The sequence below is a fragment of the Watersipora subatra genome, chromosome 11 (assembly GCF_963576615.1).
Source record: "Watersipora subatra chromosome 11, tzWatSuba1.1, whole genome shotgun sequence".
NCBI lineage: Eukaryota > Metazoa > Bryozoa > Gymnolaemata > Cheilostomatida > Watersiporidae > Watersipora > Watersipora subatra.
In genome coordinates, this window is record NC_088718.1 from 28,113,753 (window position 1) to 28,129,357 (window position 15,605).

General features: G+C 35.5%; 1 protein-coding gene across 1 annotated transcript in view; it reads left to right on the forward strand.

The window, feature by feature from the left end:
* Positions 1-15,605, forward strand: part of LOC137408531 (histone-lysine N-methyltransferase MECOM-like) — a 42,193-nt gene that overhangs the window by 634 nt on the left and 25,954 nt on the right. The window lies entirely within an intron of this gene.

Sequence of the window (15,605 nt, forward strand, 5' to 3'; positions counted from 1 at the left end):
GTTGTTGTTGGGAGCAGATAGAGGTACGTTTTGGTATGAGTAGAGATACTACACATGGTGTGCAATGTGGCCAGTTGAGGGGTGCAAAGAGTCTGTTGGACACGATTAGTCTAACATGGGGATTAAAAGCCATCTAAACATCTCATCTACGTATGTATCGCCTCTACCCGGCTCTTCAGGCAATTACAGACGACACAGATAAGTGTCCAGCAGCAAAACAAACTTTATCAGCTTACACTTTTTTCAATAGCAATAGCTCTTGAAGATTATAGCCTTTGAATCCTTGAGCTGACAAAGCGTGACAGGTTCGAGAGTTTTCAGTACCACTCGACTTTAACTAACGTTTTATTGAATACACTTAGATGGTCTTTAATCCAAACAATCATCAAAAGATACAAATAGAAGAACCTGAGAGATGGTATAACATCATAGCTACCGTCCGGAGTGAGATTAAAATGATATGCCTGTTATAGCCATAGTTTACACATAAAGAATGAGGGCCCGCATCATCTTCCCTCACGCTTGCACAGATACTTGAAGATTACTGCATTATTATTTAACCTGTGCGATCGGATTCTCCGCAGACGTTTGTATAATGATAAAGTTTCATTTGATTTAAAATTTAAGGAGCATCTATAAAGAAGTTTATTTGATATTCTTCGGTAGCGTTGTTGGGTAGCCAAGTAAATATATTATTATAACAGGTGGCTAGATGACACAGACCAAACACCTGAACTAAAGTGACAACGTAGGGATGACACTGACATGCAAGTGATATTATAGCTAGCAAAGAAAGTGTGACATTGTCCTACGGGTGTCATGTGAGGTGTGATGACATATTTCCTAGCCGAGTAAGTTTTGTTTAATGCCCGCAAAAGCCGTGTGGTAACAGTAATGTTGTAGCAAAAAAGTTAGATAGTCAAAAAACATTTAGTGTTTGACAAAAAAGGAAAGAGACTGGAAAAGGAATTGTTGACTCATCAATGACATAAAACATCAAATTTTGTTTATTATTAAAAATATGATGACATTCATAGAGTTTTTTTACCAAAAACAAACATCAACAATTGAGACTGCGTAAAAATTCCTTTTTAAAACCAATTGGAAATTAATGCTGGCACAAACTACGCTTTTGCTACCGCTTTTGTAAAAAAGCCACCAGAGTAGCTTGCTGCTAGTGTTAAAGCAAAGATAAGAACCAAGGTTATAAAATGTAACCGGTACGTCGTCACTCGGCCCGCTAACTTTATAAGCGGAAGCGACAGGGTTTATTTGTGGGACATTTTAGCCTATTATAGGTACTATGGGTGCCTTATGTTGCATATTTCATATTTAGCTTACAGTAATTAAACCGTTTTATTCGGGAACCTAATGCGACTCTCATGCTAGGGATCAGAACAGAACTAAAATCGGTAAAAAAGAACCCTAGTTTAAGGGTTGTTATTCTTATTCACCTCTTTATCGTTCTCCCTAGAAATACTAACCAATAGCCTGTACTCAGCAATGACACTGAACCTCACCCTTCCTCAGTTAAACTACTGTCATGTATTGTCGGAGCTCAGGCAATCACCTATAGCATTATTTTGATCCGATATTAAATGGTTGCATTGCTGAGGAGGACACAAATTAGTTCATTGGCTCGATTGTCATGATGTGATTACGATTGGTAACAAAAGCCAGCAAATGAGTGCTAGTGGCAGCACCGCGGCAGCATTGATATAAACCTCTAACCAAATCCCTGATCACATTGTAAGAAGATCTGCTATAGGAGAGTATTAAGCCATCCAGTGCAGTGTTCTATCGACATCTATAGCGATCTCGTGGCTATTCAGCCCACAGGTAGAGCCTTTTACGACAAGGATCAGTATGGTGTCCTTTCTTTCATCAGTAGACCATCAGACTACTTATTAGCTGTTATGGATGTGGGGCCACTTGAGTGGCATCAGAGGCGATTGTTTAACTCGGCAGCGTTGCTAATGACAAGTTACAAAACTCGCGAATCTCTTCAGTCGAACCGAGAGTAGATTAGACAGCGATACACTTGAAAACTTCGCCGATTGAAATTATTAGCGATTGACACCAATGAACGCGCATTATCAATTGTAAAGGAGGTTTTGATGATAATTTGAAATTCTTACAGTATTGGAAATGTCATTGGTGATAAGACTAACAATCAAATGATAAATAGATGGTAATATGAGTGGAGAGCACGGAGGGAGCCAAACGACCACTTGTCCTCTCCGCAATCAGTCTTATGTAGGATTCTCATAAAGCCGTGCTTGTATTCCTTTTAGAGTCATCCGCACCGCTACATCAGCAGGTCACAAAGTTCATATAGCTTGCTGCCACACATCTGCCTCACTCCTTTCACTAAAAAAATAGGTCAATTTTTTAAACTAAAAATCGTCATTAATATGGCAGTCATTTCGTTTTTAAACTTTTTCTTACCAAGCAATGCCATTTTTTTCTAAAGCTAACACAAATGTGTCTTTATAGTTTCCAACTAGCCTGAAAATACTGATTTTCATGGATCTCTAAAAAGTTGTTGATAGGAAAGTTTTTTTTTATTTCAAAGTTTACTGTTACCAAGCAACGCCATTTTGTTTGCAGCTAACACAAAAGTTTTTTTATACTTTTCATCTACCCTGAAAATACTCATTTCTATGAATCTATAAAAAAAATTGTTGATATGAAAATATTTTTATTTCCAAGTTTACTGTGAAGATGCAATGCCATTTTTTCTAAAGCTAACCCAAAAGTGTCTTTATACTTTCCAACTAGCCTGAAAAGACTGATTTTCATGGATCTATATCTAGCTATATCTGGCAGAAGCAAGAACTCTATGAGCATTTGCGGGAGAGTAGCAATAATAAGATTCAAATTAAACGAAAACAAAAGTCGTTTATGAACATTTTCGATCATTAAGCAGCTGGTAATTATCTGGAGGAAGCCATCTTGAATGCTCCATTGTCTCTGCCGTTATCCCTCATCTCTAATAACCTCATGCAGTCTATCGATTCCAGTAAACATCCCATTTTCCGATGTCATCCAACTTTTAAAGAGATTGAGCCATAGATGCTGGTGAAATAAAGGTATGGTTGGGGCGCCATTTGACTGTCCGCAATTGCTCGGAGACTGCGACGGAAATTGAATGAGATGTAGGAAATAGCTCATCATATTATTAGAAGACAAACAATGCGCGTGTATATAGCTATGATGCTGATATAACAAACAGACAAGCCGCCATGCGTTTGTAAGTGAGAGACGTAGGTGATGAGCCGGAGCAGGTCAATATTTGAATATATTATCAAATAAATGTCTGGGCATCAAAAGCTTTCAGGTGATCACTCTGTCTGCATTGATTTTTTGCTCCAGTATTTTTTGCTTCAACTTTGACTGAAATAGTTCAAAGTCAAGAGCGGTCGTCTAGTCAGAAGGAATGAAGTTAATACTTTGTGATACTCAAACTTTGCTAGTTTATAAGCATTAACGGCCTAAATTGATTAAAAAGTGGAATATAGTTGTTTTTGTGATATATATGTGCACATACGTTGCTCCGGCGCTATATAGTTTCTGCTGTTTGTTTTTAAAAAGATTGGTTGAAAATATTTTTGAGCAAGTTATATTTTCGTCATTCATTTCTTGCCAATCAAAACAAATGATGATTTTTAAATCAAACAGCCAATCTAAATTGCACTTTTTTTTACAGCAATGTGCGCTGGTTTAGTACTCTCTTTCATTTTTAGTATTTCTTGACTCTTATGCGGAAACTAACCTAGTTAAAAATACATATTTCTTAATACGGATAAGGGTTAAAATAAGGCTTCAAGTTCTGTGCTGAGCCAAATATGATGAAGAAAAAATTGCATCAAACTTAATCATATGTTTTTCATAGCAATCATAAGACAAAAGAAGCAAGAGAAAGGGTTGTCATGGCAGCAGAGGCAGTGATGACCGACAGCAAAATTAAATACAGACAGCCGTCTAAAATACTCACAAAGCAGGGTTCCATTTAGTTTTAAACTAATATCCAACTCACTCTTTTGAATATTAAGACATGATTGAAACCAAAAAACTTTTAAGATATTTTCTGAAATGGGTGTAAAAATGAAATACTCTATGGCAATAAAAACTGCAACACGTAAATGTCAAAGACTAAAAGTATTACGCAAAGTTTTTTGTCATATTCATGAGAAGGTTATTACTACAAGCTTGTCTCAATACTCGCGCAGTGGCGGTTAAACTCTTGACATCTTTAAATCCCTAGCTACGCTCCTTAGCGAGTTGCACTCCTGCAAATGAAGAAGCCGCGTGCTGTTCTGTTTTAGCGGTAAGAGATAATAGGTATCCCTTGAGGAGCGTGTAATCCCATTAAAGTAATTGATGCACAGATACAGGTATAGGATGGCATATAGGAGATAGCTATTGATACCTAATATGCAGTGTACTGTGTCATGCCTATATGTAAGCTATAATTATAGCTTCTTCACACGAAGACATCAATAAAATATGAAAGTAAGAACTTAATGGGATAAAACAATAAAGTGGCTCGGCAGACGTGGCATGAACTCGCAGGTTCTAGGAAGGCATTTGATTGCTTGTAATGATATGGCAGTCACTTGCTGGCATCTGCCATAACGCTGTTTGGTGTTCATGCCTCTGCCACTGGCACATGTCGACAAGTGTGAAAAGCTTCACTTTCCATATAATGATACAGTGAGCAGTGCCTGAGGAGCATGAGTATAGCTTTAATATCTAATAGGGTTTAATGAGAGATATGTATTTGAGTAACAAACTCTGCGAGTGTTTTAGGTGTTTAGCTTCTGTTTGAATAAATTATCATTTTTAAAAACCTTTTGTATCTTTTTTCAGTAAACTCTTAAACTATATAAAATCCTTTAAAAAACTCGAACTATCATTGCTAGCTGCTTTAACAATATTCCACCCAATATCCATTCTTTTAGTGAAAAAAGGTATTTTAAAACTACATGTCATTCATTTAATTCTATTGTCTTACCGTTGCTCTTTTTATGATTCTGGTTTGGCAGAATTTGAAAACTTTTCTGTTTGAAATGATATTATTGACAATAAAGAAGTATGTATAAGTATAAACATATTTTTATGCAAAAATAATAAAATTATTCCTATCCATTTTTGTATTTCATATTAATTATGAACAAAATTTTAATTATTTATATATTCTAGATTACTAAATCCTGCAATGTGTGTCTTTGTAAAATTTTTAGCTTATTTCATCCAAACTTCCAAATTTTCCCGGTCACTAAAATACTTGTTTGAAAACTCTGGATGGTCTCTAACAACCACCTCTTAAACAACCACCTGCAGGTCATCTGATCAAAAATAAAAGAAATCACAGGCGTCAGCAGGTTCCTGCTAGTAAGACCTAAAAAGGAACCACAAATATAGATTCTTTGCACCAATAGATTGCCTTGTTATGGTGTGTTCACATTACCCTGTTCTTCCTTCAGTGTCTAAATGCTGACAGTTTTTTAGTATAGGCTACATTTTGTTAAAATAAAAGTGATGAATCTATCCTTGCTTGTTTTTTGTCAAAACAAAAGCTTTAAATATTATATTTAAGAACGAACTTGCACAAAAATTTAGTTGATTTTTTCAGAAATAGTTGATGTTTTTCTATCATTGTTTTTGTCATTATATCTATTGATTGGTTTTGATTAATGACGTGGTCTGACTGTTAAGATGAAAAAAAACTTGATTGCTGTTAAAACACTCGGTTCAAGCAAAAGTGCGATTATGATGTCTATAGTTGCAAAGAGACCGACAGAAAAGAGACACGTAACAAGGCAAATTAAACCCAATTGCCGATATCAACTACCGCAACGATGCCAACTAGTGACGCATGTATTTTTCTTCCGAGTGTTTTAACGACTATTTAGTTTGTGGCGATTTTGATTTTAAAACATCTTGGCAGCAGATCGCCTGGAACATCAAAAACAATCACAAATGATAAAAATATTGATACTTTCTGATAAAATCTAATAAGATTTTGTGAACGTTCATCTTAAACAGGAAGCTGTGTTTTAGAAAGAAATAGCTGTCTTGTTACTACCATAACAGCCATTCGATAAAGCACCAGAGCGCATTGACAGCGATGGCTGACTCTTGCACTTCTCAGCTAATCAACTGACTTAATTAGATTCAGTGGATAATCCCTGCTGACAGCTGATAGGTTTAACTTCCTCAATAGTTTCATGCTGCAGAGCATCCTGGAAAGATCATGACATCGAGTGAGTTTGGAAAATAAGGGAATGCTGATAAGTTATTAAACTATAGGGAAGCAAATTATGCTCATATCCAGTTCCAGTTCATTTATAATAAAGATTGTCTGGCTGACCCAATAATCTATGACTCATATTTGTTCTTTAAGGCTAAGCACTTTTGATCAAAAAAAGGTTTGAGTCAATCAAAAGCCAAAAATTGGAATCAATTTTAATAAATTGAACTACCACATTGTTAATAAAAAACTTACATAGCAACATTGGTTTTGAAATGTTTTATTTCAAGTCGGAAAAAATTTGTGAAGGATATCTCAAGGTCAAAAAGCTAAAACATAACTTTACTTTGTTTTATAGACAAATTGAATGAACTATGAGATAAGTCTATAAAAACAAATAATATGAAATAAACACAAAAATAGGAAAATTTTACTCTATGATAATAAATTGAAATAGTCATTTTAATGATTATTTATATAATACTATATTATCTTGCTGCCTTATCTTTAATAATTTGAGCAATTCTACGATAATTTATTACTGTTTTAGTTTCTCACAATCATTTTGTGCTAAGACAACTCCAGTATGATGTATTCTAAGACTATAAAACAAGACATAAAGCTATGTCGAGTTTATCCTTTTATTAGTTAAAGGAAAGTCTTATGTTTTGTCTTATAATCATAGAATACATTCTCATAGTCTCTCTAAGGCAAAAAAATGTGAACGACTGGAATATTTTTTGGAAAGAGTAAATTTTGTCAAGTCGACGCTTTCTGAAAGATGCATATCAAAGACACATTTTAGCTGAATTCGTCTCAACACTCAAGAACCTAATTTTCACGATGAGCATAATTGATTCAAATTTATCTTTTGCGATGTATGACCCGCCTGTAAGGAACACAATTTCATTCTGCGCAATTGAAGTTGTTTGCTAGATTTGAATTCGACTGAGCAAACACCTGCCTTAGAATGTCTTTAAATCATTGCAATATGAAGACGAAGAGCATTAATATCTTAGCAAACAGAGCGGCTGATGTAGTCCTATTATATTCTTCAAGCCTACATATTTATGTTGGAGTTGAGAAAAGTTTAAAGTCAATAAGGCAGCTTTTAATGAAGCATAACTCGATATCTGCCGTGGGGTGATAGGTAGTCGTCACATACTGCTAGCTATTAGCGCTTCTTACCACCTAAGCTATTTAGCGTACATAGCAACTGACAAAGGCCCGGACGCTCCCTGAGAAATTCAAATAGAGCTCATCTCAATTTCTTAATGATTATGTGCAAACACAAGAGTTTAGAAATTCGTGAGAGAAATTCATGGGAGTATCACATTATCTCATTGATAACGTAAACATACAACATGAAACTCTGTCATCTGACACTCAGTTGAGGTGACAGCGACAAGTGACAGTTTAAAAGACTCTAAATACTAATCTCAGTCCATTTTACTATGTAAGATGGGCAAAAAGCGACGAATCAAATGCTAGCTTGCATATGATTAGCAAGTTTGTTCACTATCGTATCTGTATGTAGTTAAGGATAACGCTTTGACCTACGGGATGTTATGAGTAGACAATTCCATAAAATCTTTAGGTAGCTAGGATACGCCTGAGAGAATTTAACTAAATTTTTGGTTTTCACATTTTATATAAGTTGGTGACTTGCATTAGTCAGGCTTATGTCTATACATAACAGTAGGCCGGTCTATTTATTAAACAGCAGGCAGGTATTTTGTGTTGTAAAGATTGAAATGCTTGGTAGATAGCAATATTGCAAGATAGCCTATTGCTATAGCTAAACATAATTCGTTTTCTATAATGGTTAGCAGGTCTGTTGCTATAACCTTTGACAGGTTGGTTTCTATAACGTTAGGCAGGTCTGTTACAGTAATAGTTGACAGGTTTGTTTCTATTGCTGTAGGAAGGTCTGTTACAGTAACAGTTGACAGGTTTGTTTCTATTGCTGTAGGAAGGTCTGTTACAGTAACAGTTGACAGGTTGGTTTCTATAACGTTAGGCAGGTCTGTTACAGTAACAGTTGACAGGTTGGTTTCTATAACGTTAGGCAGGTATGTTACAGTAACAGTTGACAGGTTTGTTTCTATTACTGTAGGAAGGTCTGTTACAGTAACAGTTGACAGGTTTGTTTCTATTGCTGTAGGAAGGTCTGTCGCTATAGCAGTTGACCGCTACTTTCTATAGCGGTAGGCAGATCTGTCACTGTAACAGTTGACAGGTCTGTTTCTATAGCAGTAGGCAGGTCTACCACTGTAACAGTGGACAGGTTTGGTTCTATAGCGGTAGGCAGGTCTACCACTGTAACAGTTGACAGGTTTGTTTCTATAGCAGTAGGCAGGTCTACCACTGTAACAGTTGACAGGTTTGTTTCTATAGCAGTAGGCAGGTCTACCACTGTAACAGTTGACAGGTTTGTTTCTATAGCGATAAGTGGGTCTGCAAAAACAAATAAGTACCAAGGGATGCTTATGTTCGTAAAAAACCCAGTTGCTAGAAGCTAGCAAGAGAGTTTTGTCTCCCGTTTGAGGTGAAGTTCCTAGAGTTTTTGCGGCTAACATGTTCTTTCATGAGCCTGAACTCTATAAAAGGCATATCGATGCGTAGATTATGCTTGCCAACATGAGCTGGTGACTTAACACAGGCATCGGGTTGTGAAAGGAGCGCATACAAACATCAATGCCATATCATCATTTCCATTACGCTCTGCCATATATTTACTCAATCTATGCTGTTTTTATATGGCTTGTCCCCTATTATCCTCTGTTTGTCTATAGGAGAGTTGAAATTAAAACATCTCAATGTACACCGAGAGACGATGATTGCACATCACTAAAAGCTTCCTAGTCTTTGTTGTTCATCCGCTAGTTCTCATCTCACAATTAGCAAAACTTAGTCCGCTGCCTACCACTAATGGGATGTTAGTGAGGGCCGTGCCGGAGCGGCGCTCAACATCATGCACGGTTTTTATTGATGAAGCTGGGCAGATTCTGTTGCGGTCATCTTCACACCCAAAGGAAGGTGTACCTAAATGCTGTGTACGAAAAATTTATTGCCAATACTTGTAGCCTAAAGATTTTGTTAACTTTAATATTTTCAGTTTTCCTATGTATGTGTATCGCTATAAGATTCATTGGCAGACTCTCACATGGAAATTATTACAATGGTTTGAGTGATGAGTAGAGTACATCGTATAGATCTCGTTCGCAGTGGTCAAGGACAAGTATGTGTCTCTCAGTGTCTCATTACAGTTTATGGTACAAGATCTTGCTAACTAGATAATATTTGTAAACTACGATAGCTAACTGTTTGTTATTTAGCAGGTGTTTGGTGTTTTTGGCAATTGTTAAAAAAATTATTATTATTATTGTGTTTGTCAGCCAGTATTTTTCTAATCATTTAGTCACTAGTACCCTGACAGTCAGGTGTGCCGTGAGATGTCACACCTTATTCCACTAATTTATAAAGCTTCACAGAAGTAGATTGGTGCAGGTGGTGGAGGTTGACCTAGCAATCTAAAAGTTATGAGTTCAAATCCTGTTGAATGTGGTCTTTTTTCCCTACCTCAAACCATGGTTCAGTTTCAAAGGCATTCAGTTCCAGCTTGTGTACTTTAGATGAGTTCACCTGAAGTCACCAATCAGATCTATAATGTTAATATAAACACTCAGCGGTTTTTTTTCAGAGAAATACTATTTTACGTTCACTTTGTGCTACAGTTCTGGTTCCCGGCAGCATGATGGTATGCAAACTTTTGCATTAATAGAGTTGATATGACAGTTGCTTTTGAGAAAAATAGAGTGATGGATATCTGAAAAGGTAGTGTTTTCAATAGACTTATAAACACCAATCGCAGGGCGGCTAATCTTACTGAAACCCTGGTAACTGCAGTGACCACATGGAAGGTCATCTGCAATTTATTTAGTGTTTAGAGAGGTATTTACCTTCTATTAAGTAAACGCAATAAAAATTTAATGTAAAAATGAATGACTATAACCACCTAATCAAAAGACTGCATCACAGAATAACTTTTTCAATTTGTATATAGTTGATTTTTAAATTTTTATATACAAGTTCTCAAATTCAATTTGAATGACGTAAGTTCCATAGCCTTCAAAATATCCTTCTTTCTCTTGTCGCACTTAAGAGAATAACGACGTATAGGGTATCTCTATTATACATACTAGTCAACTGGCAAAGAAGACTCATGTGCCGCAACAGTTCATCAGGCGTAATAACTAATTGAACAATTATTCCAAGGTATTGCAATGCAGTCGATTAGCACAGGTAGAAGAGTGTTGATTTACCAAAATGAAAGTTGCGAGTTCAAGTCCTGTTGAAATCAATGTTTTCTCTAACCTCTAACCATGGCTTTGAACAAACAGATATATGAACACAGCTCTTATTATAGCAAAAACTTGATTTTTAAAAATAGATGTTCTATCATTCTGTAGTTGGATACTTTTATACCAAAAGTACATTAGGCTTTGAGGTTTTCATTGGATCAAACAAAGCCAAAGATCAGAAATAAAATGCTGAGTCATGCAGCGTAAAGTTAACATAGTGCAGATGACAGAAACACCAAAGTTAACAATGGAAACTTATATTCAGCTAGTAAAATTAGGCGGTATAAAAATTTATTACTTATTAAAGAAAATCAAAATCATGCATCGCATATCTACACAAATGACTCATGTCCGTTTTATGTACTCCTATCATGCTCACAATTTTATCAAATTGTAAAACCTGAGACACGCTTTCACTTTGGTTTCAGCTGAATGTTTTTATTATAATCCCCCTAAGTATTACTGTTCGCTGCTGTGAAACACTTTCAATTTCATGCTTATCTTGTTAGCATACTTAAAACATATATTCACATAGCATCATTTTGCATCTAATACAAACCGTAGGTAGTTTCGCATCTATTATTGGCCTGTGGACAGTGTTTTGTCATGGGAAAGTTCTAGAACATTAGGTATAATTGTCAAGCGTGTTGACTTTTTTAAGTCTGCTATGTAATTGTTATAGCCTTCTAGCTTCTTATTATTCCTCTAGTTGCTAACAAACAGTTAGTTAACAATAAGTTAACAATAAGTTAACAATAAGTTAACAATAAGTTAACAATAAGTTAACAATAAGTTAACAATAAGTTAACAATAAGTTAAAAATACGTTAACAATAAGTTAACAATAAGTTGACAATAAGTTGACAGTAAGTTAACAATAAGTTGACCATAAGTTAAGACTTTCCAGCCTTATCTCATATATAGGAGCAAATCCTCTGATCCTAGGCAGTGTTGATAAATTTTTATCGACTGTGAAAGCCCTAACTTGTAAATTGTCCTAAATCCCTTTGAACTGAATATCATACTGAAGATACAAGCTTGTAGAACTCCATGAAAAAAGCAGAAATCAAATATAGTAAATAGTTTTTTCTCACACTCTTTCAAAGAAGTGATGTTCTGAAGATAACTGAAGAAACATGATGATTGCAGTACACAGAGTGTAATAGAGTCAATAATCTAATAATCTAATAGAGTCAGATAGAGTGTGTATATTTGTTATGTATACAAAAATCAAATAGTTCAGTGTAAAGCTCTTGTTGCTGAGTAGAAAAACCTTTACACACTATAAAAAGTGATGTTTTAGAGGTAACTAAGGAAACATAATGGCTGCAGTACACCGAGTCTGATAGCATGTATGTTTGTTAGAGATAGAAAACCAGTAGTTGAAAGAGTAAATTGTTGAAATTTTTGGAAGAGTATGTTTTTTTCCTTTACACTCTTTCAAAGAAGTTACATGTATGTTCAGAAGATAGCTGAAGAAACATGATGATTGCAGTACACAGAGTCTAATAGAGTCAATGATCTAATAATCTAACAGAGTCAGATAGAGAGTGTATATTTTTTATGTATACAAAAATCAAATAGTTTAGTGTACAGTTCTTGTTGCTGAGGAAAAGCTGTCTAGCTTTGCCTATTTCTGTTCCTTGTTACCAAGAATTTCATACAGTGCATCATTAGAAATACTGATGTTCATCAGTAGCCAGCATTTATTTCTTGGTTGGTTAGAAGTGCCTTCAGTATTTTAGCAATATTTCATGAGTTAATACGGCAATCAAATTAAAACTACGGAATTAGGTTTTAAATGTATTACGCATCAAGTGAATAAAATTTCATCATTTTGCATAAAACGGAAGTGCGGAAAAATAAGGTGAAACTTTGCGCAGGTGGAGAGAAACAATCCCCCAAATTACCTCGAGCTCAGGCTTGAAATACAAGTTATGCTGTTTAAAAAGGTAGTGTGACTTAAGACAGCGAGTAAAGTAACTTTAGTCGATCGCTGATAAGATTTATCAGATAGTGGCTGTCGACTTGTTGCACTTAAGTCAGCGTTGAAAGACTGATCCTTCCAAAGTTAATCTACACATAAAATGCTTCACAATCATAATGCCTCGCACTGACATGAATGTTGTCGCTCTATTTGGATTCACTTGTGTGAAAACAAGAATGACAAAAAGGATTTGAATAACTGAAATGAATTGCTAGATACATTCCCTCCGTGTATCATTAAATCTCAGCTCAGCCCAATGCTTATCTAAACAAAGCTCAAACAAAAAACTAACTGTTACCGATTGAAGATGAATGAAGTCGTCGGCTCGAAGCTCGAGTGACAATTAAAATCTTTCTGAGCGTGCTCAGTCATTCATATAATTACATCACAGAGTCTTTGAATCCCGGGAGCTGATAGCGTTATCATTTAATCTCCCAGCATGTAGAATAACACATTGCATTGTTTTTGATGATAATATGGGTTTAGCGAATCTTAAGGCTTTATGAAGCTCACTCCCTGGTTACTACATCCCCGCTATTCATCAGGCCTGTCTTCTGCTGGCTACTGAATTCTTGGTGCAGCGTGGTAAGCGGACACATTCCAGAGGATCTTATAATATCTACTTTCTGACATTATTGGTACTAGTCAAGATTATCCAAACCCAACCCCAGCAGGGGTGTTAGTTTAACATTTTCTCCCTTTCTTAACATGACCAAATAACTTCTTGGCTCATTTAGTGTTAATACAGCACCATGGAACATATGTACATTATATATATGGATAAATATACACTATGTACACTACATATGTATATGTATGTGTATATGGCAAATGCTCGCTACTTTTTGTCTTAAGTCTTCACAATTATATATTCAATTGTAGTGAATATTTTTATATGGACAACATACACTTCTGTAGTGTGTTTATACATTCAACGTACATAGTTTCATTGTGCGTACACATTCAATATGCATAACTGTGGTGTGAACATATAGCGTACACTACCATGGTGTGTGTATATATTTTATGTACAGAGTTTTGTTGTGTGTCTACATTCAATGTGCATAACTGTGGTGTGTATATATACAAAGTGTATTAATGCAGTGTGTATATATTCAAAGTTTATCACTGTGTTGTGAATGTTTAATCTACTGGTGTGTGTATATTCGGTGTACAATTCGTTATCACCTAGGTGTTCCGTGTACAGTCATACTTCAACATATGAGCTTAATGCATTTTGTTGAGTTCTAACTCCCGGGACAGCAGCAGCAGCAGACTGTAGCAGCTAGCAGCGGTGTGATAAACTTGACAGTAACACATCCAGTACGCTACACTTTTGTGACACTACATTGCCTATTATAAACTATAAATTTAATTTACAGTAAATGAATTTAGCTCACCGTGCACATATTTAACAATAAGTTTTAATTTTACATGAAACTTAATTTTAATTTTGTCTTTGTTTTCCATTGTTTGCCATCTTGCCTCTTTTTGCTTCACTTTTACTTTCAAAACTTTTTTAAAATAATCAGTTGCCATAACGACCGCATCACGAACCATCTCATATGCTCGTATCTCAATTTTATTTTATGTCAAGGTACACCTGTACATTGCTGTGGTACTGTATATTCAATGTACACTTGTGTGGTCCATTTATATACTTCTTGTACCTTTTTATGGTGTTTATATTTCCTATATCGTGTTGCGCGTATACTCAAAATAGGTTAAGGGGTGTTTTGTTTACCTGCATTTAAATGAATTACGGCAAAGGTGCATTTTGTACTCCATATAAAGTGTGTTAAATACAAGTATTTTGAGCTTTACGCATTTTGTTCGTTCTCTAGGGAAAAAAACAAGAGAAACTTAATTGCTCAAACTCTTCTCCAGCAGAGGATAACTTCTAAATTATTAATGGACTTGACAAATGACTGCGTTAGGCATTTCAGTTTACAATGAGCCAAGAAAGATGTTTATTTGAGTACTAGTTTTCTAATAAGGTGTTAGTGTGTGTGTTTGTATAAGACTTCAGGACTGATAAGCAGGGCAAGGATACATATTGAGCAGATGTTATGATCATCAAGTGACTCTTGTTTGTACAACTTTTTATTGGCAGTAGTAATCGTCAACAAAATGACATTTTGGATAACACGCCAAAAAACCCTTCAAAAATCTTTCCGGAAGGTTTTATGCACATCTCTTTCCTTTTTCGTTAAAAGGTTTTTCACAGGTCAAATATAAGTTATTGAATTCTAATTAGTTGGTCACTAAATTTTCTTAAAAGTTTTAATACTAGTTGCTAATGAACTAGTGTTGTCTCGCGAAAAAAACTGAGAAAAACAACTGGTGATACACAGGTGATACGCTGGTGGTATGATATAATACAAAAGGCTACTAATTCGGAGGTCTTTGTACCCATTGCAATGTACAACATTTGTCTCTATAAATATCTTAAAAACAAAACAATGCAGTTCAAGATGAAGGATTCAATTACTCTTATCATATGACAAGAGACGATTTGAATGCAGCCAGTAGATGCATTTGAATGCCGAGAAGCGCTTTGTGAAGCGAATACGCTTGATTCCTTCTGATCATGTTATTGCACTCTCTTATCTTACAGGCGCTATTCAGCAATTCAATATCAAATTTACTTTGTAAAAAGCCAAAAATGAGAAAGACAAAAGATAGGAGCGTTATGATGATAATTACAAGTTACAAAAGCTGCTTGCAAATGTAATCGGGCGGTTTATACGCGAGTCAAACGAGGCGAACTGGAATGCTTCAAGCCGATGCCTCTTTTCCTTTGAAACTCTCTAGAAATCTGAGAAACGAGTCATTGAAATTGATTTGCTATTCAATTTAAGACAGCCTGAACACAAAGCAAGGGCAGCCCAAAGTAAACATTGCAATGTGATCTGATTTAATCCGATCTTCAGTGCAGTAATCGTCATCTGTCTAAGCTGCTGCCACTGCCGGGTGCTACTGCTGTCTAGTGTCTACCA